A 23,836-nucleotide genomic window follows, 5' to 3' on the forward strand; every position below is an offset into this window, starting at 1 on the left:
CACATAGGGCAGGCATCAGGGGGATGGAATTTTTCCTTAAGACCCGGGCTACTCATTGTATTCCACATAACAACTTTGTGGCTGAACTCATGGCATTTATCCTGAATCATAATTGTTTCCTTTTCTATGGGAGGACCTACCACCAGCTCAGGGGGACGGCGATGGGGAGCCCCTGTGCCCCATCGTATGCTAACCTCTTCCTGGGCTGGTGGGAGGAGACCATTATTTTTGTGGAGGAGGCCTGGTGGTTCCCTAAGATTTTGTTTTGGTCGAGATTTATCGACGATGTGTTCATGTTGTGGACTGGTACTGTTGATGAATTCAATCGCTTCATTCTGTGTATTAACGAGAATGAAATCAACATGAGATTTACATCGGAGATACATGAGAAGTCTATCAATTTCCTTGATCTTAACATTAGTGAGAATCATGGGGGTGGTATTACCACCAGGACCTTTAGGAAGCCAACATCCACCAATGGTCTCCTCAGGTGGGATAGTTTCCATCCAGGTACACTACGCAAGGGTATCCCCAAGGGTCAGTTTCTGCGCATCAGAAGAAACTGTTCTGATAACCATGAGTTCACTACACAGGCCTATGATCTTAAGTGTAGATTCGGCCAGAGGGGATACCCTGGAGCGGTCCTTGATGGAGCGTGGAAGCATGCAGCAGAGTGTACTCGCCATGATTTACTTCACCCAAAACCCAAGGTTAATGCACCTGAGATCCCGAGAATCATTGGTATGTTCGACAATAAATCGAGTGTGGTACAGAATATTTTGAAAAAGCATTGGGGGATTTTGAGAGCTGACCCCGACCTCAAAGATTTCATTCCACCTACCCCAAAAATTACATATAAAAAGGGGAGATCGATCAGGGATCGACTAGTTCATAGTTTCTATGATCGCCCAAAAGCAGCTGGCACTTGGCTAGATCGTAAACCCTGTGGTACCTTTAAGTGTGGAGATTGCAAATTTTGCTTGTGGGTGAGAAAAGAGAAAACCTTCAAGAGTACCACACTAGCTAGAATCTACTATATGAGGGATTTCGCGAATTGTAAAACAGAGGGAGTGGTATACATGGCCACCTGCTTATGTCCCCTTAACTACATTGGGAAAACTAAAAGGGAGTTACGGAGACGCATTGGCGAGCATTTGGGTGATATAAAGCATAAGCGGGATACACCGGTGGCTAAGCATATCAGATTGTCCCACCTGAATGATAATCGAGCCATCTCTTTTTGCGTCCTTGAAGTTGTGCGGCGCAACCCACGGGGTGGCAATTTAAATAAATTGCTTCTTCAAAAAGAGTGTCAATGGATTTTCAAACTGCGAACTCTTGTACCGGATGGTCTGAATGAACAGCAAAACTTTTGCTGTTTTCTATGATTCAGTAATCCATTATCACTAGCCAGACCTTATAACCGAGGTATTTTATCCCGGTCCCTTTCATCACTTATTTTTTATTTTTATCATATATTGTATATGTATTTCTGTAGCCCCGATTGGGTCTTAACTTTTTATATGCTGTTAATGCAATAGTCCGCCTTGGGTAATCAGAATGTAATATGGTGCCAATCGGCTGTGTGCCGTACTTCCGCTTTTTACGGCGGCTAGTGCATGTGAGTATGTTTGGTCTGTGTGGGGGCATATATGGACTTCACCATCATGGCGATGCCGTGTGCGGGGATTGCGCTTTCTTGGCCTCTCTGTAGGATTAAGATGGAGGTATTATATTTATCACTAAACAGGAAGTTAGGACATGTGTGCGTGGATATTTAAGTGGGACCCAGAGGTAATGAAATGCAGCCTTATTTTCGTGGACAACTCCATACTGCCATATCTCTATCCAGTCTCTCCTGATGAACCCAGATATGTGGGGGAAACGCGTCGAGAGTGTTTCTGAAGGTTTCTTCATTTACTAACCGATGTCTGAGCCACGGTATCGGGACTAGTCATCCATCTAGGGACTATGAATACAGCAGATGAGTATATTATCAATTGAGTGTGTATCTGTAATTATGGCATTGGGCTATCCTGCTGTGTTTAGTCATTATCTTTTCTAGATAGACGTGGTGGCACCTTAGCATATTTATGGCAAATATATATTTTATACTATATTGTCATCAGTCAGCTTCATATTAGGATTAGGTGCACATTCATATTTTTTCTTGCTTTACCCTAAATATTGTGGTTAATATACTGAGTGTATATAGAATCCCTATCTTTCTGTCTTACAGCACATTGGAGGGGGAGGGCCTGAGATGTAATGTAGATTGTTCACATACTGCTACAAGTTAATATCAGCCATCTGGCCTTCTGTTTCTGCCCTATTGTCTTATAGGGAAAAGGTAGGAGATTAGGGGCAGCCATCGCACGAGCGGGGGCGCCATTCTCGCTACCTCTTAGGGTGCCAACCTCCGCACCTAGGCAGATTGAATTCTAGGGTGTATTTTTTGCAGTTTGAAGGGATAGTCCACGTATATCTATACACCCTTCTAGCAAATATCAGTTGTCACGTGTGCTAATCACCGCTAATGTGTGGCATTTTTTGTATGATGTGTACTACCTAATTACATATTTATAATCTGTGGGGGGTATTTACTCCCCCTTTTTTGAGCTGACCTTTTTTGATAGGGTTTGTTTCTTATATGTGGGGTTATTTGTATTTAATAATAAAGCATCAAAGTTTTATATGGGGGGTCTATTTTGTTAAACGAGTATTTTTCCCTTAAGTATATATATTTCTACAGTTAACCGTTACTTTTTTTGTTCTTTATGGCTGGCTTTTTATCTGGACCGATAAATACTGATCAATGGATTGAGGATGCTAATTTAGCCTTCTCCACAGACAATGGTCCGTCAGGAACTAACAGTTCGATGTCCATTAAGAATTTATTTAATGAATTATTTGTGGGATACAAGAATAATATTAAGTCATTCTGGGAAATTAAGGCCCTTGAAAATTATCTTAAAAATAACATTGTTCCTAGTGGTTTGAGAATCAACCTTTCTCCATCGCCCAGACTGATTAGTCCACAATTTTTGCAAGTCTGGCAGAGAGAATCAATAGCGTCCTCGTGTAGATTCATGAAAGTCCTGATTGAAGAAGAAAAAATAAATTTTGAACGCACTAGGAAAACACTAGGAGAACTCATAGAAAAAGCCCTGGTATTTAAATCAGATCCTGAATTCACAAGGAGGGAGTCTCTGTTACAGACCTCTGTGGAGAAATTTCAAGCCAATATTAAAGAGAGAAAACATTTTCAATTCACGAGAGATTACACTGAATTCAAAGAGAATAGGGCGTATAATTTTTTGAATTCCCAACGAGATAACCGCAGTGAGATTTCATCATCAGAAACAGATAATTCTGACAGGGATAGATCCAATTCAAGAGGTAGGTGGAGACAAAGGGGGAGAACACGAGGCAGAGGACAAAGACGTAGATGGCAAAATTACAACACATCTACAAATGCCCCTATGGGACCTACGTCAGGCACACAGACACAGGGAGGTTCCCATACAAACAATTTTGCCAACAATACAGGAGAGCCATCCCTACCAATGCCAATGTCTATGCACTCATCTCCCTCACCTTCCTCGTCGTCTTTTTTGGAACAAAGGGCCCCACTTGGATATCCACTGAGAAACAGAATGGCCTAAATCCGGTGGGGTCTAGTCAGATTATCAATCTTAGTAATTATAAGCTATCATATGATGAATACAATGTGTTATTGAAGGGCCTTAATTTTGTTCCCACAACTAGATTTGATGCATTCGGTTGGGTTAAAGATGTTAACCTGTTTGCACGCAAACTCAAATGGCATAAGTTTTACGTACAGAAGGATAAGGAAAGGTGTGAGAACCTGGGTATTTCGGTGGAGGATCTTGAGGCTGTTGATATATTGACAGATCTGTTGGGGGACAATGAACGCAATGATGGATTGGGTCCCTTTACGTCTCTTAAATGTAAAAGTACCAGAATGCCTCCGGGGGGGGGGGGGGGGGGGGGGACTAGATTCTGTGGACATCTTTCTCAAGGTTGTGGAGGAGTTATTAAGGATCAAACCCTATGGCATGGGATATGACTCACCATCTAATCTCGCAGGATCGGAGCTTACAGCCTTAACTGGGCTGGAGAACAACAGAGAGATCATTATTAAGCCCTCCGATAAGGGGGGCAATTTGGTAATAATGAATCATGAACAATATATGAGTATGTGTCAATTGATATTAAATGACAAAGAGACATATGAAGTTCTTAAAAAAGATCCAACCCCACAATATATGGATACCCTAATGGACATCTTAGTCAGAGGCCTTGACCTCAGATTAATAACTAAGGATGAGTTTGATTTTCTCTCCCCCTCCCTTCCCCTGGTGCCTGCCTTTTATTGTCTCCCTAAGATACACAAGGGACTTGTTCCCTTGAAAGGACGCCCCATAGTGTCAGGTATTGACTCTATGGGTCAAAATGTGGGGATATACATTGATAGAGTTCTCCGTCCATTCGTGGTCTCATTACCTTCATATTTGAGGGACACTATGGATTTACTTACTAAACTTGAGGATATGGAGATTGGGACTGGTACTTACCTAGCATCCATTGATGTAGAGTCATTATACAGCAATATCCCACATAGGGCAGGCATCAGGGGGATGGAATTTTTCCTTAAGACCCGGGCTACTCATTGTATTCCACATAACAACTTTGTGGCTGAACTCATGGCATTTATCCTGAATCATAATTGTTTCCTTTTCTATGGGAGGACCTACCACCAGCTCAGGGGGACGGCGATGGGGAGCCCCTGTGCCCCATCGTATGCTAACCTCTTCCTGGGCTGGTGGGAGGAGACCATTATTTTTGTGGAGGAGGCCTGGTGGTTCCCTAAGATTTTGTTTTGGTCGAGATTTATCGACGATGTGTTCATGTTGTGGACTGGTACTGTTGATGAATTCAATCGCTTCATTCTGTGTATTAACGAGAATGAAATCAACATGAGATTTACATCGGAGATACATGAGAAGTCTATCAATTTCCTTGATCTTAACATTAGTAAGAATCATGGGGGTGGTATTACCACCAGGACCTTTAGGAAGCCAACATCCACCAATGGTCTCCTCAGGTGGGATAGTTTCCATCCAGGTACACTACGCAAGGGTATCCCCAAGGGTCAGTTTCTGCGCATCAGAAGAAACTGTTCTGATAACCATGAGTTCACTACACAGGCCTATGATCTTAAGTGTAGATTCGGCCAGAGGGGATACCCTGGAGCGGTCCTTGATGGAGCGTGGAAGCATGCAGCAGAGTGTACTCGCCATGATTTACTTCACCCAAAACCCAAGGTTAATTCACCGGAGATCCCGAGAATCATTGGTATGTTCGACAATAAATCGAGTGTGGTACAGAATATTTTGAAAAAGCATTGGGGGATTTTGAGAGCTGACCCCGACCTCAAAGATTTCATTCCACCTACCCCAAAAATTACATATAAAAAGGGGAGATCCATCAGGGATCGACTAGTTCATAGTTTCTATGATCGCCCAAAAGCAGCTGGCACTTGGCTAGATCGTAAACCCTGTGGTACCTTTAAGTGTGGAGATTGCAAATTTTGCTTGTGGGTGAGAAAAGAGAAAACCTTCAAGAGTACCACACTAGCTAGAATCTACTATATGAGGGATTTCGCGAATTGTAAAACAGAGGGAGTGGTATACATGGCCACCTGCTTATGTCCCCTTAACTACATTGGGAAAACTAAAAGGGAGTTACGGAGACGCATTGGCGAGCATTTGGGTGATATAAAGCATAAGCGGGATACACCGGTGGCTAAGCATATCAGATTGTCCCACCTGAATGATAATCGAGCCATCTCTTTTTGCGTCCTTGAAGTTGTGCGGCGCAACCCACGGGGTGGCAATTTAAATAAATTGCTTCTTCAAAAAGAGTGTCAATGGATTTTCAAACTGCGAACTCTTGTACCGGATGGTCTGAATGAACAGCAAAACTTTTGCTGTTTTCTATGATTCAGTAATCCATTATCACTAGCCAGACCTTATAACCGAGGTATTTTATCCCGGTCCCTTTCATCACTTATTTTTTATTTTTATCATATATTGTATATGTATTTCTGTAGCCCCGATTGGGTCTTAACTTTTTATATGCTGTTAATGCAATAGTCCGCCTTGGGTAATCAGAATGTAATATGGTGTAGACTATCTTTCATCTGACACTTTGTGTCATTACATGTGTCTATCTATGTATGTTCCTGTTAGACTTATTAATATGCCAAAAGAATTTTGCGATGTCCCCTGCCTTTTGGTGATTGAATTGGGTGAATACATGTACCATATATATTATCCCATCATGTTCACGCATGCGCTAGTAGCATTGTATACCGTAGCACCTTCTGTGTAGATGGCTGCTGTGCGCTTGCGCCCTGGTTCATCTTTCCTTGCGCATTTGCTTTATGCGCGTGCGCGTTATACTAATCTTGCTCTCTTCATAGATGAGTTGGCTGCGCGTGCGCGGTAGTGACTTGCCGTCTCACCAGCCCTTTATTGATTGGCGCATGCGCTCTGCCAATCGGCTGTGTGCCGTACTTCCGCTTTTTACGGCGGCTAGTGCATGTGAGTATGTTTGGTCTGTGTGGGGGCATATATGGACTTCACCATCATGGCGATGCCGTGTGCGGGGATTGCGCTTTCTTGGCCTCTCTGTAGGATTAAGATGGAGGTATTATATTTATCACTAAACAGGAAGTTAGGACATGTGTGCGCGGATATTTAGGTGGGACCCAGAGGTAATGAAATGCAGCCTTATTTTCGTGGACAACTCCATACTGCCATATCTCTATCCAGTCTCTCCTGATGAACCCAGATATGTGGGGGAAACGCGTCGAGAGTGTTTCTGAAAGTTTCTTCATTTACTAACCGGTGTCTGAGCCACGGTATCGGGACTAGTCATCCATCTAGGGACTATGAATACAGCAGATGAGTATATTATCAATTGAGTGTGTATCTGTAATTATGGCATTGGGCTATCCTGCTGTGTTTAGTCATTATCTTTTCTAGATAGACGTGGTGGCACCTTAGCATATTTATGGCAAATATATCTTTTATACTATATTGTCATCAGTCAGCTTCATATTAGGATTAGGTGCACATTCATATTTTTTCTTGCTTTACCCTAAATATTGTGGTTAATATACTGAGTGTATATAGAATCCCTATCTTTCTGTCTTACAGCACATTGGAGGGGGAGGGCCTGAGATGTAATGTAGATTGTTCACATACTGCTACAAGTTAATATCAGCCATCTGTTTCTGCCCTATTGTCTTATAGGGAAAAGGTAGGAGATTAGGGGCAGCCATCGCACGAGCGGGGGCGCCATTCTCGCTACCTCTTAGGGTGCCAACCTCCGCACCTAGGCAGATTGAATTCTAGGGTGTATTTTTTGCAGTTTGAAGGGATAGTCCACGTATATCTATACACCCTTCTAGCAAATATCAGTTGTCACGTGTGCTAATCACCGCTAATGTGTGACATTTTTTGTATGATGTGTACTACCTAATTACATATTTATAATCTGTGGGGGGTATTTACTCCCCCTTTTTTGAGCTGACCTTTTTTGATAGGGTTTGTTTCTTATATGTGGGGTTATTTGTATTTAATAATAAAGCATCAAAGTTTTATATGGGGGGTCTATTTTGTTAAACGAGTATTTTTCCCTTAAGTATATATATTTCTACAGTTAACCGTTACTTTTTTTGTTCTTTATGGCTGGCTTTTTATCTGGACCGATAAATACTGATCAATGGATTGAGGATGCTAATTTAGCCTTCTCCACAGACAATGGTCCGTCAGGAACTAACAGTTCGATGTCCATTAAGAATTTAATGAATTATTTGTGGGATACAAGAATAATATTAAGTCATTCTGGGAAATTAAGGCCCTTGAAAATTATCTTAAAAATAACATTGTTCCTAGTGGTTTGAGAATCAACCTTTCTCCATCGCCCAGACTGATTAGTCCACAATTTTTGCAAGTCTGGCAGAGAGAATCAATAGCGTCCTCGTGTAGATTCATGAAAGTCCTGATTGAAGAAGAAAAAATAAATTTTGAACGCACTAGGAGAACTCATAGAAAAAGCCCTGGTATTTAAATCAGATCCTGAATTCACAAGGAGGGAGTCTCTGTTACAGACCTCTGTGGAGAAATTTCAAGCCAATATTAAAGAGAGAAAACATTTTCAATTCACGAGAGATTACACTGAATTCAAAGAGAATAGGGCGTATAATTTTTTGAATTCCCAACGAGATAACCGCAGTGAGATTTCATCATCAGAAACAGATAATTCTGACAGGGATAGATCCAATTCAAGAGGTAGGTGGAGACAAAGGGGGAGAACACGAGGCAGAGGACAAAGACGTAGATGGCAAAATTACAACACATCTACAAATGCCCCTATGGGACCTACGTCAGGCACACAGACACAGGGAGGTTCCCATACAAACAATTTTGCCAACAATACAGGAGAGCCATCCCTACCAATGCCAATGTCTATGCACTCATCTCCCTCACCTTCCTCGTCGTCTTTTTTGGAACAAAGGGCCCCACTTGGATATCCACTGAGAAACAGAATGGCCTAAATCCGGTGGGGTCTAGTCAGATTATCAATCTTAGTAATTATAAGCTATCATATGATGAATACAATGTGTTATTGAAGGGCCTTAATTTTGTTCCCACAACTAGATTTGATGCATTCGGTTGGGTTAAAGATGTTAACCTGTTTGCACGCAAACTCAAATGGCATAAGTTTTACGTACAGAAGGATAAGGAAAGGTGTGAGAACCTGGGTATTTCGGTGGAGGATCTTGAGGCTGTTGATATATTGACAGATCTGTTGGGGGACAATGAACGCAATGATGGATTGGGTCCCTTTACGTCTCTTAAATGTAAAAGTACCAGAATGCCTCCGGGGGGGGGGTACTAGATTCTGTGGACATCTTTCTCAAGGTTGTGGAGGAGGAGTTATTAAGGATCAAACCCTATGCCATGGGATATGACTCACCATCTAATCTCGCAGGATCGGAGCTTACAGCCTTAACTGGGCTGGAGAACAACAGAGAGATCATTCTTAAGCCCTCCGATAAGGGGGGCAATTTGGTAATAATGAATCATGAACAATATATGAGTATGTGTCAATTGATATTAAATGACAAAGAGACATATGAAGTTCTTAAAAAAGATCCAACCCCACAATATATGGATACCCTAATGGACATCTTAGTCAGAGGCTTTGACCTCAGATTAATAACTAAGGATGAGTTTGATTTTCTCTCCCCCTCCCTTCCCCTGGTGCCTGCCTTTTATTGTCTCCGTAAGATACACAAGGGACTTGTTCCCTTGAAAGGACGCCCCATAGTGTCAGGTATTGACTCTATGGGTCAAAATGTGGGGATATACATTGATAGAGTTCTCCGTCCATTCGTGGTCTCATTACCTTCATATTTGAGGGACACTATGGATTTACTTACTAAACTTGAGGATATGGAGATTGGGACTGGTACTTACCTAGCATCCATTGATGTAGAGTCATTATACAGCAATATCCCACATAGGGCAGGCATCAGGGGGATGGAATTTTTCCTTAAGACCCGGGCTACTCATTGTATTCCACATAACAACTTTGTGGCTGAACTCATGGCATTTATCCTGAATCATAATTGTTTCCTTTTCTATGGGAGGACCTACCACCAGCTCAGGGGGACGGCGATGGGGAGCCCCTGTGCCCCATCGTATGCTAACCTCTTCCTGGGCTGGTGGGAGGAGACCATTATTTTTGTGGAGGAGGCCTGGTGGTTCCCTAAGATTTTGTTTTGGTCGAGATTTATCGACGATGTGTTCATGTTGTGGACTGGTACTGTTGATTAATTCAATCGCTTCATTCTGTGTATTAACGAGAATGAAATCAACATGAGATTTACATCGGAGATACATGAGAAGTCTATCAATTTCCTTGATCTTAACATTAGTAAGAATCATGGGGGTGGTATTACCACCAGGACCTTTAGGAAGCCAACATCCACCAATGGTCTCCTCAGGTGGGATAGTTTCCATCCAGGTACACTACGCAAGGGTATCCCCAAGGGTCAGTTTCTGCGCATCAGAAGAAACTGTTCTGATAACCATGAGTTCACTACACAGGCCTATGATCTTAAGTGTCATTGTTCCCAATGGCAAGGGAACGTAAGAAACATATAAGTAACGAACGAGCTCTCGGGTGATGGAAACTCGAGTTGACCGTGAGCTAAATCTACCATACAACTAACAGTAGCCAGGGAGCATACCTACGGCTTCCTATATGCCACGCGCCAGCCGGAGGACTAACTACGCCTGGTAGAGGAAGAAACAGACCTGGCTTACCTCTAGGGAAATACCCCAAAAGATGATAGCAGCCCCCCACATGTAATAACGGTGAATTAAGAGGAAAAGACATACACAGTATGAAAGTAGATTTAGCAAAGAGAGGTCCACTTACTAGATAGCAGAAGGATACAAAAGAGGACTTCACGGTCAACTGAAAACCCTTTCAAAAACCATCCTGAAATTACTTTAAGACTCCTGTGTCAACTCATGACACAGGAGTGGCAATTTCAGCCCGCAAGAGCTTCCAGCTACAGAGAATTACAAAAACTGCAAACTGGACAAAAGGTACAAAACAAAAGGACAAAGTCCACTTAGCTGATCAGCAGACTAGTAGCAGGAACATGCAACCGAAGGCTCTGGTTACAATGATGACCGGCAAGGAAATGACTGGAGAGCAAGGCTAAATAGGAAACTCCCAAACACTGATGGAAGCAGGTGAACAGAAGCAGCAAAGTGCAAACAAGTCACCAGTACCACCAGCAACCACCAGGGGAGCCCAAAAAGCGGATACACAACAGTACCCTCCCCTTAAGGAGGGGGCACCGAACCCTCACAAGAACCGCCAGGGCGATCTGGATGAGCCCTATGAAAGGCACGAACCAAATCCGAGGCATGAACATCAGAGGCAGTTACCCAAGAATTATCTTCCTGACCATAGCCTTTCCATTTAACCAGATATTGAAGTCTCCGTCTGGAAATACGGGAGTCCAAGATCTTCTCTACGACGTACTCCAATTCACCCTCCACCAGCACAGGAGCAGGAGGTTCAGTAGAAGGAACCACCGGTACCTCATATCTCCGCAACAACGACCGATGGAAAACATTATGGATAGCGAAAGATGCCGGGAGGTCCAAACGAAAGGAAACAGGGTTAAGAATCTCCAAAATCCTATAAGGACCGATGAACCGAGGCTTAAATTTGGGAGAAGAAACCCTCATAGGGACAAAACGGGAAGACAACCACACCAAGTCCCCAACGCGAAGGTGGGGACCAACACGACGACGACGGTTAGCAAACTGCTGAGTCCTCTCCTGGGACAATTCCAAATTATCCACCACTTGTCCCCAAATCCGATGCAACCGATCCACCACCGCATCCACTCCAGGACAATCCGAAGATTCAACCTGACCAGATGAAAAACGCGGATGAAACCCTGAATTGCAAAAGAAAGGAGAAACCAAAGTGGCAGAACTAGCCCGATTATTAAGAGCAAACTCCGCCAACGGCAGAAAGGCAACCCAATCATCCTGATCCGCAGACACAAAACACCTCAAATAAGTCTCCAAAGTTTGATTAGTTCGCTCCGTCTGGCCATTGGTCTGAGGATGGAATGCAGACGAAAAGGACAAATCAATGCCCAACCTGGCACAGACTGCCCGCCAAAATCTAGACACGAACTGGGTACCCCTGTCAGAAACGATGTTTTCCGGAATACCATGCAAGCGAACCACATTTTGAAAAAACAGAGGGACCAACTCAGATGAGGAAGGCAACTTAGGCAATGGCACCAAATGAACCATTTTAGAAAAACGGTCACACACCACCCAGATGACAGACATCTTCTGAGAAACAGGGAGATCCGAGATAAAGTCCATAGAGATGTGCGTCCAAGGCCTCTTCGGAATAGGCAAGGGCAACAACAACCCACTAGCCCTAGAACAACAAGGCTTGGCCCGAGCACACACATCGCAAGACTGCACAAAAACACGCACATCTCGAGACAGGGAAGGCCACCAGAAGGATCTAGCCACCAAATCTCTGGTGCCAAAAATTCCACCACACAACTAACAGTAGCCAGGGAGCATACCTACGGCTTCCTATATGCCACGCGCCAGCCGGAGGACTAACTACGCCTGGTAGAGGAAGAAACAGACCTGGCTTACCTCTAGGGAAATACCCCAAAAGATGATAGCAGCCCCCCATATGTAATAACGGTGAATTAAGAGGAAAAGACATACACAGTATGAAAGTAGATTTAGCAAAGAGAGGTCCACTTACTAGATAGCAGAAGGATACAAAAGAGGACTTCACGGTCAACTGAAAACCCTTTCAAAAACCATCCTGAAATTACTTTAAGACTCCTGTGTCAACTCATGACACAGGAGTGGCAATTTCAGCCCGCAAGAGCTTCCAGCTACAGAGAATTACAAAAACTGCAAACTGGACAAAAGGTAGAAAACAAAAGGACAAAGTCCACTTAGCTGATAAGCAGACTAGTAGCAGGAACATGCAACCGAAGGCTCTGGTTACAATGATGACCGGCAAGGAAATGACTGGAGAGCAAGGCTAAATAGGAAACTCCCAAACACTGATGGAAGCAGGTGAACAGAAGCAGCAAAGTGCAAACAAGTCACCAGTACCACCAGCAACCACCAGGGGAGCCCAAAAAGCGGATACACAACACTTAAGTGTAGATTCGGCCAGAGGGGATACCCTGGAGCGGTCCTTGATGGAGCGTGGAAGCATGCAGCAGAGTGTACTCGCCATGATTTACTTCACCCAAAACCCAAGGTTAATGCACCTGAGATCCCGAGAATCATTGGTATGTTCGACAATAAATCGAGTGTGGTACAGAATATTTTGAAAAAGCATTGGGGGATTTTGAGAGCTGACCCCGACCTCAAAGATTTCATTCCACCTACCCCAAAAATTACATATAAAAAGGGGAGATCCATCAGGGATCGACTAGTTCATAGATTCTATGATCGCCCAAAAGCAGCTGGCACTTGGCTAGATCGTAAACCCTGTGGTACCTTTAAGTGTGGAGATTGCAAATTTTGCTTGTGGGTGAGAAAAGAGAAAACCTTCAAGAGTACCACACTAGCTAGAATCTACTATATGAGGGATTTCGCGAATTGTAAAACAGAGGGAGTGGTATACATGGCCACCTGCTTATGTCCCCTTAACTACATTGGGAAAACTAAAAGGGAGTTACGGAGACGCATTGGCGAGCATTTGGGTGATATAAAGCATAAGCGGGATACACCGGTGGCTAAGCATATCAGATTGTCCCACCTGAATGATAATCGAGCCATCTCTTTTTGCGTCCTTGAAGTTGTGCGGCGCAACCCACGGGGTGGCAATTTAAATAAATTGCTTCTTCAAAAAGAGTGTCAATGGATTTTCAAACTGCGAACTCTTGTACCGGATGGTCTGAATGAACAGCAAAACTTTTGCTGTTTTCTATGATTCAGTAATCCATTATCACTAGCCAGACCTTATAACCGAGGTATTTTATCCCGGTCCCTTTCATCACTTATTTTTTATTTTTATCATATATTGTATATGTATTTCTGTAGCCCCGATTGGGTCTTAACTTTTTATATGCTGTTAATGCAATAGTCCGCCTTGGGTAATCAGAATGTAATATGGTGTAGACTATCTTTCATCTGACACTTTGTGTCATTACATGTGTCTATCTATGTATGTTCCTGTTAGACTTATTAATATGCCAAAAGAATTTTGCGATGTCCCCTGCCTTTTGGTGATTGAATTGGGTGAATACATGTACCATATATATTATCCCATCATGTTCACGCATGCGCTAGTAGCATTGTATACCGTAGCACCTTCTGTGTAGATGGCTGCTGTGCGCTTGCGCCCTGGTTCATCTTTCCTTGCGCATTTGCTTTATGCGCGTGCGCGTTATACTAATCTTCCTCTCTTCATAGATGAGTTGGCTGCGCGTGCGCGGTAGTGACTTGCCGTCTCACCAGCCCTTTATTGATTGGCGCATGCGCTCTGCCAATCGGCTGTGTGCCGTACTTCCGCTTTTTATGGCGGCTAGTGCATGTGAGTATGTTTGGTCTGTGTGGGGGCATATATGGACTTCACCATCATGGCGATGCCATGTGCGGGGATTGCGCTTTCTTGGTCTCTCTGTAGGATTAAGATGGAGGTATTATATTTATCACTAAACAGGAAGTTAGGACATGTGTGCGCGGATATTTAAGTGGGACCCAGAGGTAATGAAATGCAGCCTTATTTTCGTGGACAACTCCATACTGCCATATCTCTATCCAGTCTCTCCTGATGAACCCAGATATGTGGGGAAAACGCGTCGAGAGTGTTTCTGAAGGTTTCTTCATTTACTAACCGGTGTCTGAGCCACGGTATCGGGACTAGTCATCCATCTAGGGACTATGAATACAGCAGATGAGTATATTATCAATTGAGTGTGTATCTATAATTATGGCATTGGGCTATCCTGCTGTGTTTAGTCATTATCTTTTCTAGATAGACGTGGTGGCACCTTAGCATATTTATGGCAAATATATATTTTATACTATATTGTCATCAGTCAGCTTCATATTAGGATTAGGTGCACATTCATATTTTTTCTTGCTTTACCCTAAATATTGTGGTTAATATACTGAGTGTATATAGAATCCCTATCTTTCTGTCTTACAGCACATTGGAGGGGGAGGGCCTGAGATGTAATGTAGATTGTTCACATACTGCTACAAGTTAATATCAGCCATCTGGCCTTCTGTTTCTGCCCTATTGTCTTATAGGGAAAAGGTAGGAGATTAGGGGCAGCCATCGCACGAGCGGGGGCGCCATTCTCGCTACCTCTTAGGGTGCCAACCTCCGCACCTAGGCAGATTGAATTCTAGGGTGTATTTTTTGCAGTTTGAAGGGATAGTCCACGTATATCTATACACCCTTCTAGCAAATATCAGTTGTCACGTGTGCTAATCACCGCTAATGTGTGACATTTTTTGTATGATGTGTACTACCTAATTACATATTTATAATCTGTGGGGGGTATTTACTCCCCCTTTTTTGAGCTGACCTTTTTTGATAGGGTTTGTTTCTTATATGTGGGGTTATTTGTATTTAATAATAAAGCATCAAAGTTTTATATGGGGGGTCTATTTTGTTAAACTAATCCCAAACCTAACCCTAATCCCAAATGTAACCCTAATGCCAACCCTAATCCAAATCCTAATCCCAACTCTAACCCTAACTTTAGCCCTAACCCTAGCCCTAACTTTAGCCCAAACCCTAACTTTAGCCCTAAACCTAGCCCCAACCCTAACCCTAACTTTAGCCCCAACCCTAGCCCTAACCCCAGCTCTAACCCTAATCCTAGCTCTAACCCTAACCCAAGCCCTAACCCTAAGGCTATGTGCACATGTTGCGGATTTTGCTGCGGATCCGCAGCGTTTCTGCAGCTGTGGGTCCGCAGCAGTTTCCCATGAGTTTACAGTACAATGTAAACCTATGGGAAACATAAAACGCTGTGCCCATGCTGCGGAAAAAAACACACGGAAACGCAGAGTGTCATGATCTCTGCAGGCAGAGATCATAGCAAGCCTATAGAGGGACAAGCTCTCGGAAGATGGAACTATACTGACCATGAACTAAGCCTGCCGCGCAACTAGAAATAGCCAGGTAGCATTTCCTATTTATCGCTAGATGCCCAGCTCTGGCCTAAGACCTAAATAGCTAGCAGAGGGAAATATAAGACCTGGCTCACCTCTAGAGAAATATTCCAAAGAAGACAGTAGCCCCCCACATATAATGACGGTGAGTTCAGATGAAACAACAAACGCAGCAGGAAAATAGTCTTAGCAAATTTGAGGTCCGCTTACTAGATAGCAGAAGACAGATAGTATACTTTCATGGTCAGCAGAAAAACACTAACAAAACACCATCCAGAGATTACCTTAAACTCTGGCATTAACTCATAACGCCAGAGTAGCAATCCCTGATCAACGAGAGCTTTCCAGACACAGTAACAAAACTTCAGCTGTGAACTGGAACAAATAGGCAAAACAAAACATGGACAAAAGTCCAACTTATCTAGTAGTAGTCTAGAAGCAGGAACAAGCACTGAGAGGCATCAGATAACATTGTTGACCGGCAAGAAACCACCAGAGAAATGAGCTTAAATAGCGACACCCACTACTGATGGAATCAGGTGAAACAGGAAAGAGGATGACAAGTCCAATTCCACAAGCGGCCACCGGGGGAGCCCAGAATCCAAATTCACAACAGTACCCCCCCCTCAAGGAGGGGGCACCGAACCCTCACCAGATCCACCAGGGCGACCAGGATGAGCCCTATGGAAGGCACGAACAAGATCAGAAGCATGAACATCAGATGCATTGACCCAAGAATTATCCTCCTGGCCGTAACCCTTCCAGTTGACCAGATACTGGAGTTTCCGTCTGGAAACACGAGAGTCCAAAATTTTCTCCACAACGTACTCCAACTCACCCTCAACCAACACCGGAGCAGGAGGCTCAACTGAAGGTACAACAGGTACCTCATACCTGCGCAATAACGACCGATGAAAAACGTTATGAATGGAAAAGGACGCAGGGAGGTCCAAACGGAAAGAAACAGGATTAAGAATCTCCAATATTCTATAAGGGCCGATGAACCGAGGTTTAAACTTAGGAGAAGAGACCCTCATAGGGACAAAACGAGAAGACAACCACACTAAATCTCCAACACAAAGCCGAGAACCAACACGACGATGACGGTTGGCAAAACGCTGAGTCTTCTCCTGGGACAACTTCAAATTGTCCATAACCTGCCCCCAAATGTGATGCAATCTCTCTACCACCGCATCCACTCCAGGACAATCCGAGGATTCCACCTGACCGGAGGAAAATCGAGGGTGAAACCCCGAATTACAGAAAAACGGAGACACCAAGGTGGAAGAACTGGCCCGATTATTGAGGGCGAACTCTGCCAATGGCAAAAAAGCAACCCAATCATCCTGGTCAGCAGAGACAAAACACCTCAGATATGTCTCAAGGGTCTGATTAGTCCGCTCGGTCTGGCCATTAGTCTGAGGGTGAAAAGCAGACGAAAAAGACAAATCTATGCCCATCCTAGCACAGAATGCCCGCCAAAATCTAGACACAAATTGGGTACCTCTGTCAGAAACAATATTCTCAGGAATACCGTGCAATCGGACAACATTCTGAAAAAACAGAGGAACCAACTCAGAAGAAGAAGGCAACTTGGGCAGAGGAACCAAATGGACCATTTTAGAGAAACGGTCACAGACCACCCAGATGACAGACATCTTCTGGGAAACAGGCAGATCTGAAATAAAATCCATCGAGATGTGTGTCCAAGGCCTCTTAGGAATAGGCAAGGGCAACAGCAGTCCGCTAGCCCGAGAACTACAAGACTTGGCCCGAGCACAAACGTCACATGACTGCACCAAGACTCGCACATCTCGTGACAGAGAAGGCCACCAGAAGGATCTTGCCACCAAATCCCTGGTACCAAAAATTCCGGGATGACCTGCCAATGCAGAAGAATGTACCTCAGAGATGACTCTGCTGGTCCAATCATCCGGAACAAACAGTCTATCAGGCGGACAACGATCCGGTCTATCCGCCTGAAACTCTTGCAAGGACCGCCGCAGATCAGGAGAAACGGCCGACAAAATTACTCCCTCCCTAAGGATACCTGTGGGTTCAGAATTACCAGGAGAGTCCGGGTCAAAACTCCTAGAAAGGGCATCTGCCTTAACATTCTTAGAACCCGGTAGGTATGACACCACAAAATTAAAGCGAGAAAAAAATAAAGACCAGCGCGCCTGTCTAGGATTCAGGCGTCTGGCAGTCTCAAGATAAATCAAATTTTTGTGGTCAGTCAATACCACCACCTGATGTCTAGCCCCCTCGAGCCAATGGCGCCACTCCTCAAACGCCCACTTCATGGCCAAAAGCTCCCGATTCCCAACATCATAATTCCGCTCTGCGGGCGAAAATTTGCGAGAAAAGAAGGCACAAGGCCTAATGACGGAGCAGTCGGAACCTTTCTGCGACAACACTGCCCCAGCTCCGATCTCCGAAGCGTCAACCTCAACCTGAAAAGGCAGATTCACATCAGGCTGACGCAACACAGGGGCAGAGGCAAAACGGCGCTTAAGCTCCTGAAAGGCCTCTACAGCATGAGGGGACCAATTAGCAACATCAGCGCCTTGTCTGGTCAAATCAGTCAGTGGTTTAACGACATCCGAAAAACCAGCAATAAATCGGCGGTAAAAGTTGGCAAAGCCCAAAAATCTCTGAAGACCCTTAAGAGAGGAGGGCTGAGTCCAGTCACAAATAGCTTGCACCTTGACGGGATCCATCTCAATGGAAGAGGGAGAAAAAATATACCCCAAAAAGGAAATTTTCTGGACCCCAAAAACGCACTTAGACCCCTTCACACATAAAGAATTAGACCGCAGAACCTGAAAAACTCTCCTGACCTGCTGGACATGAGAGTCCCAGTCATCAGAAAAAATCAGAATATCATCCAGATATATTATCATAAATTTATCCAGAAAATCGCGGAAAATATCATGCATAAAAGACTGGAAAACTGAAGGGGCATTAGAAAGACCAAAAGGCATGACCAAATACTCAAAGTGGCCCTCGGGCGTATTAAATGCGGTCTTCCACTCATCCCCCTGCCTGATCCGCACCAAATTATACGCCCCACGAAGATCAATTTTAGAGAACCACTTAGCACCCTCTATACGAGCAAACAAATCAGTAAGCAATGGCAATGGGTATTGATACTTAACAGTGATCTTATTCAGAAGCCGATAATCAATACATGGTCTCAAAGAGCCGTCTTTTTTTGAGACAAAGAAAAACCCAGCTCCCAAGGGAGAAGAGGATGGACGAATATGTCCCTTTTCCAAAGACTCCTTTATATATTCCCGCATAGCAGCATGTTCCGGCACAGACAAATTAAACAAACGACCCTTTGGATATTTACAACCCGGTATCAAATCTATGGCACAATCGCACTCACGGTGCGGAGGTAACGACCCAAGCTTGGGTTCGTCAAAGACGTCTTGATAATCAGAGAGGAACTCAGGGACTTCAGAGGGAATGGACGACGAAATAGAAACCAAAGGTACGTCCCCATGAATACCCTTACATCCCCAGCTCAACACAGACATTGCTCTCCAGTCCAAGACTGGGTTGTGAGACTGCAACCATGGCAATCCCAGTACCAAATCGTCATGTAAATTATACAGCACCAGGAAACGAATAATCTCCTGGTGATCCGGATTGATACGCATGGTTACTTGTGTCCAGTATTGTGGTTTATTATTAGCCAATGGGGTGGAGTCAATCCCCTTCAGAGGAATAAGAGTCTCCAAAGGCTCTAAATCAAAACCACAACGATTGGCAAAGGACCAATCCATAAGACTCAGAGCGGCGCCAGAGTCAACATAGGCGTCCGTGGCAATGGATGACAAAGAGCAAATCAGGGTTACAGACAAAATAAACTTAGACTGAATGGTGCTAATGGAAACAGACTTATCAAGCTTCTTTGTACGCCTAGAGCATGCTGATATAACATGAGTAGAATCCCCACAATAGAAACACAATCCATTCTTCCGTCTAAAATTCTGTCGCTCGCTCCTGGACAGAATTCTATCACACTGCAAACTTTCTGGCGTCTTTTCCATAGACACCGCCAGATGGTGCACCGGTTTGCGCTCCCGCAGACGCCTATCAATCTGAATAGCCATTGTCATGGACTCATTCAGACCTGCAGGCAAAGGGAACCCCACCATAACATCCTTAACGGCATCAGAGAGACCTTCTCTGAAAGTTGCCGCCAAGGCGCACTCATTCCACTGAGTAAGCACAGACCATTTACGGAATTTTTGGCAGAAAACTTCAGCTTCGTCTTGCCCCTGAGATAGTGCCATCAAAGTTTTTTCTGCCTGAAGTTCCAAATGAGGTTCCTCATAAAGCAAGCCCAAGGCCAGAAAAAACGCATCCACATCGCGTAACGCAGGATCCCCTGCTGGCAATGAGAAGGCCCAATCTTGAGGGTCACCCCTGAGCAAGGAAATCACAATCCTAACCTGCTGAGCAGGGTCTCCAGCTGAACGAGACTTCAGGGACAAATAAAGCTTACAATTATTTCGGAAATTCTGGAAGCTAGCTCTATTCCCTGTGAAGAACTCCGGCAAAGGAATTCTCGGCTCAGATACCGGAGCATGTACCACAAAATCTTGTAAATTTTGTACTTTCGTGATGAGATTATTCAAACCCGCAGTTACACTCTGGAGATCCATTATTGTCAGGTGCACACAGAGCATACAGAGATTAGGAGGAGAGAGAGAGAAAAGACTGCAGCAAGGCAGACTGGAGGAAAAAAAAAAAAAAAAAATTTCAGCAGACTTCTTATAACTCTCCTTTCTCAACCTGGGTCTTTAACACTTTACTGGCCGGTCAAACTGTCATGATCTCTGCAGGCAGAGATCATAGCAAGCCTATAGAGGGACAAGCTCTCGGAAGATGGAACTATACTGACCATGAACTAAGCCTGCCGCGCAACTAGAAATAGCCAGGTAGCATTTCCTATTTATCGCTAGATGCCCAGCTCTGGCCTAAGACCTAAATAGCTAGCAGAGGGAAATATAAGACCTGGCTCACCTCTAGAGAAATATTCCAAAGAAGACAGTAGCCCCCCACATATAATGACGGTGAGTTCAGATGAAACAACAAACGCAGCAGGAAAATAGTCTTAGCAAATTTGAGGTCCGCTTACTAGATAGCAGAAGACAGATAGTATACTTTCATGGTCAGCAGAAAAACACTAACAAAACACCATCCAGAGATTACCTTAAACTCTGGCATTAACTCATAACGCCAGAGTAGCAATCCCTGATCAACGAGAGCTTTCCAGACACAGTAACAAAACTTCAGCTGTGAACTGGAACAAATAGGCAAAACAAAACATGGACAAAAGTCCAACTTATCTAGTAGTAGTCTAGAAGCAGGAACAAGCACTGAGAGGCATCAGATAACATTGTTGACCGGCAAGAAACCACCAGAGAAATGAGCTTAAATAGCGACACCCACTACTGATGGAATCAGGTGAAACAGGAAAGAGGATGACAAGTCCAATTCCACAAGCGGCCACCGGGGGAGCCCAGAATCCAAATTCACAACAGCAGAGGTTTACATTCCGCAGCATGTCAATTCTTTCTGCTGATTCCGCAGCGGTTTTACACCTGCTCCATAATAGAAAACCGCAGGTGTAAAACCGCAGTGGAATCCGCACAAAAACAGCGGTACATCCGCGATAAATCCGCAGGAAAAACGCAGCATTTTGGTCCTGCGGATTTATCAAATCCGCTGCGGAAAAATCCGCAGAGAACCATTCTATGTGTGCACATATCCTAACCCTAACCCTACCCCTAACCCTACCCCTAACCCTAACCCTACCCCTAACCCTACCCCTAACCCTACCCCTAACCCTATTTGGGAAATAGAAATTCATACATTTTTTTTATTTTATTATTTTTTTCTTACTAAGGGGGTGATAAAGGGGGGGGTTATTTACTATTTTTTTTTATTTTGATCACTGTGATAGGATCTCACAGTGACCAAAATAAAAAAAGAGGAAGAATTTTCTTCTGCCGGCCGGCAGATCATGGCGGGCGTACTGCGCATGCGCCCGCCATTTTCTTACCGGAGCAAGAAGCCGGCGGCCAGCAGAAGAAGCAGGAGGATCCAGGGACACCGGTAAGTATAACAGGGTCCCCAAATCCCCCTATTTCTCTGTCCTCTGATGTGCGATCACATCAGAGGACAGAGAATGACATCGCTTTTTTTTTTTTTTTGCGGTCGCCGGTAAACAGTTAATTACCGGCGATCGCAAAACAGGGGTCGGTAAAAACCGACCCCGATCATGTTCTTCGGGGTCTCGGCTACCCCCGGCAGCCGAGACCCCAAAGAACATCCGGGTGCCGGGCGGCGGGCGCACTGCGCCCGCCATTATTTCCCCGGAAAAAGATGGCGGCGCCCATCGGGAGCCACGAGGAGCACCGGAAGAGGTAGGTGAGTATTGGGGGGCTATCGGGGGATATCGGGGACCACATTTCTCTGTCCTCCGATGTGCGATCACATCGGAGGACAGAGAAATTAAATGGCAAATCGCGTTTTGTTTTTTTTGTTGCGACCGCCGGTAAACGGTTAATTACCGGCGATCGCAACTCGGGGGGCGGTAAAAAACCCCCGAATCATGTTCTCTGGGGTCTCAGCTACCCTCGGCAACCGAGACCCCAGAGAAAATCCGACTCTGGGGGGCGCTATTCACTTTTTCCACAGCGCCGTTAATTAACGGCGCTGTGGTTTAAGTACCCTTAGCGGCCGCCGTTAAAAGGCGTATCGGCGGTCGTTAAGGGGTTAAAGAGATTCTTTTTTTATTTTTATTCACACAAGCATATTGTTGGTCCAAGTGCTGTCTGTGGAAAAACTGACATCACCCAGACAGCAAAAGGACAAATTATATTCAATTGGGCTGTTCAGATGAGAATTTTTTTTTACACGGAACGAATCTGTGCATGAAAAACATTGCAGCATGCGCTAGTGTATTGCCTATTCAAGTCTAGGGTTGTGCAGAAAAAACCGATTCCATACGGATAAACCATATAGCATCTATTTTTACCTTCTGGATGCGCCTTTTCTGGGACGGCTGAGAGTTGATGTCTTTAGTCTGCGACTGGGCCAATATCCATGGCCCCATCCTAGGCTATTAATATCAGCCCGCAGCTGTCTGCATAGCCTTTGCTGTTATTAATTATAGGGGGACCCTACATCATTTTTTTTTGTCAGTAAAGGCTAAGTATACAGTTGTGAGCTGATATTAGTAGCCTGGAAGGCTCCATGTGTATTAACCCCTTCCCTGGCTATAACCATCTTCCCCTAGCTGTCCGCTTTCCCTCTGCTGGATAATAAAATATCAGGGGGGTCCCACGCCATTTTTTTTAGAAAATAATTTATTTAGTAATAAAACGCATGTACAGTAAGCTACACAGCCAAAGTACTGATCATATATCTCAATCACATATTTATATCTATCCATCTCGAAAATAAATAAAATGTATAATATATAAGAATATTTCCTATAATAATAGGTGCAGAAATTCTGCAACATCGAAAACTCACCAAAATCTCATCGTGGGAACGCAGTTTAATATTTTTCTCTATAAGGCCTCATTCTCACGCCAGTCTTTCTTGTAGGAGTTGTATTAAAAAAACAAAAAAACAAAAGCGCAAAACATATCAACTTAAATTTACTACTAACATACATAGGCGGATTTGTGCTTTATTTTTACATCCTATGTGGACAAACCTTTACTGAATTGGATCATTTACAAAGCTATACATTTTATTATTTGGTGTTACATATCTTTAGTAAAATGAATTATCCGTTAGTTATATAGTCTAGTTACAGTATCACAACTTTGAGAACAGCTATCAAGGTTTCCTATAAAAGTTCACTGATTGTTTACTCTGAACTTTTAATTTCTTGTTCTTCTTCTTTTTTGTTATGCTTGAAAAATATTTACCAAGGTCTTTCTAATCTTTTTCCCACACATTGTAATTTTATCCACTGCCTAAAATCT

This window comes from Ranitomeya variabilis, chromosome 3, assembly GCF_051348905.1.
Source record: "Ranitomeya variabilis isolate aRanVar5 chromosome 3, aRanVar5.hap1, whole genome shotgun sequence".
NCBI lineage: Eukaryota > Metazoa > Chordata > Amphibia > Anura > Dendrobatidae > Ranitomeya > Ranitomeya variabilis.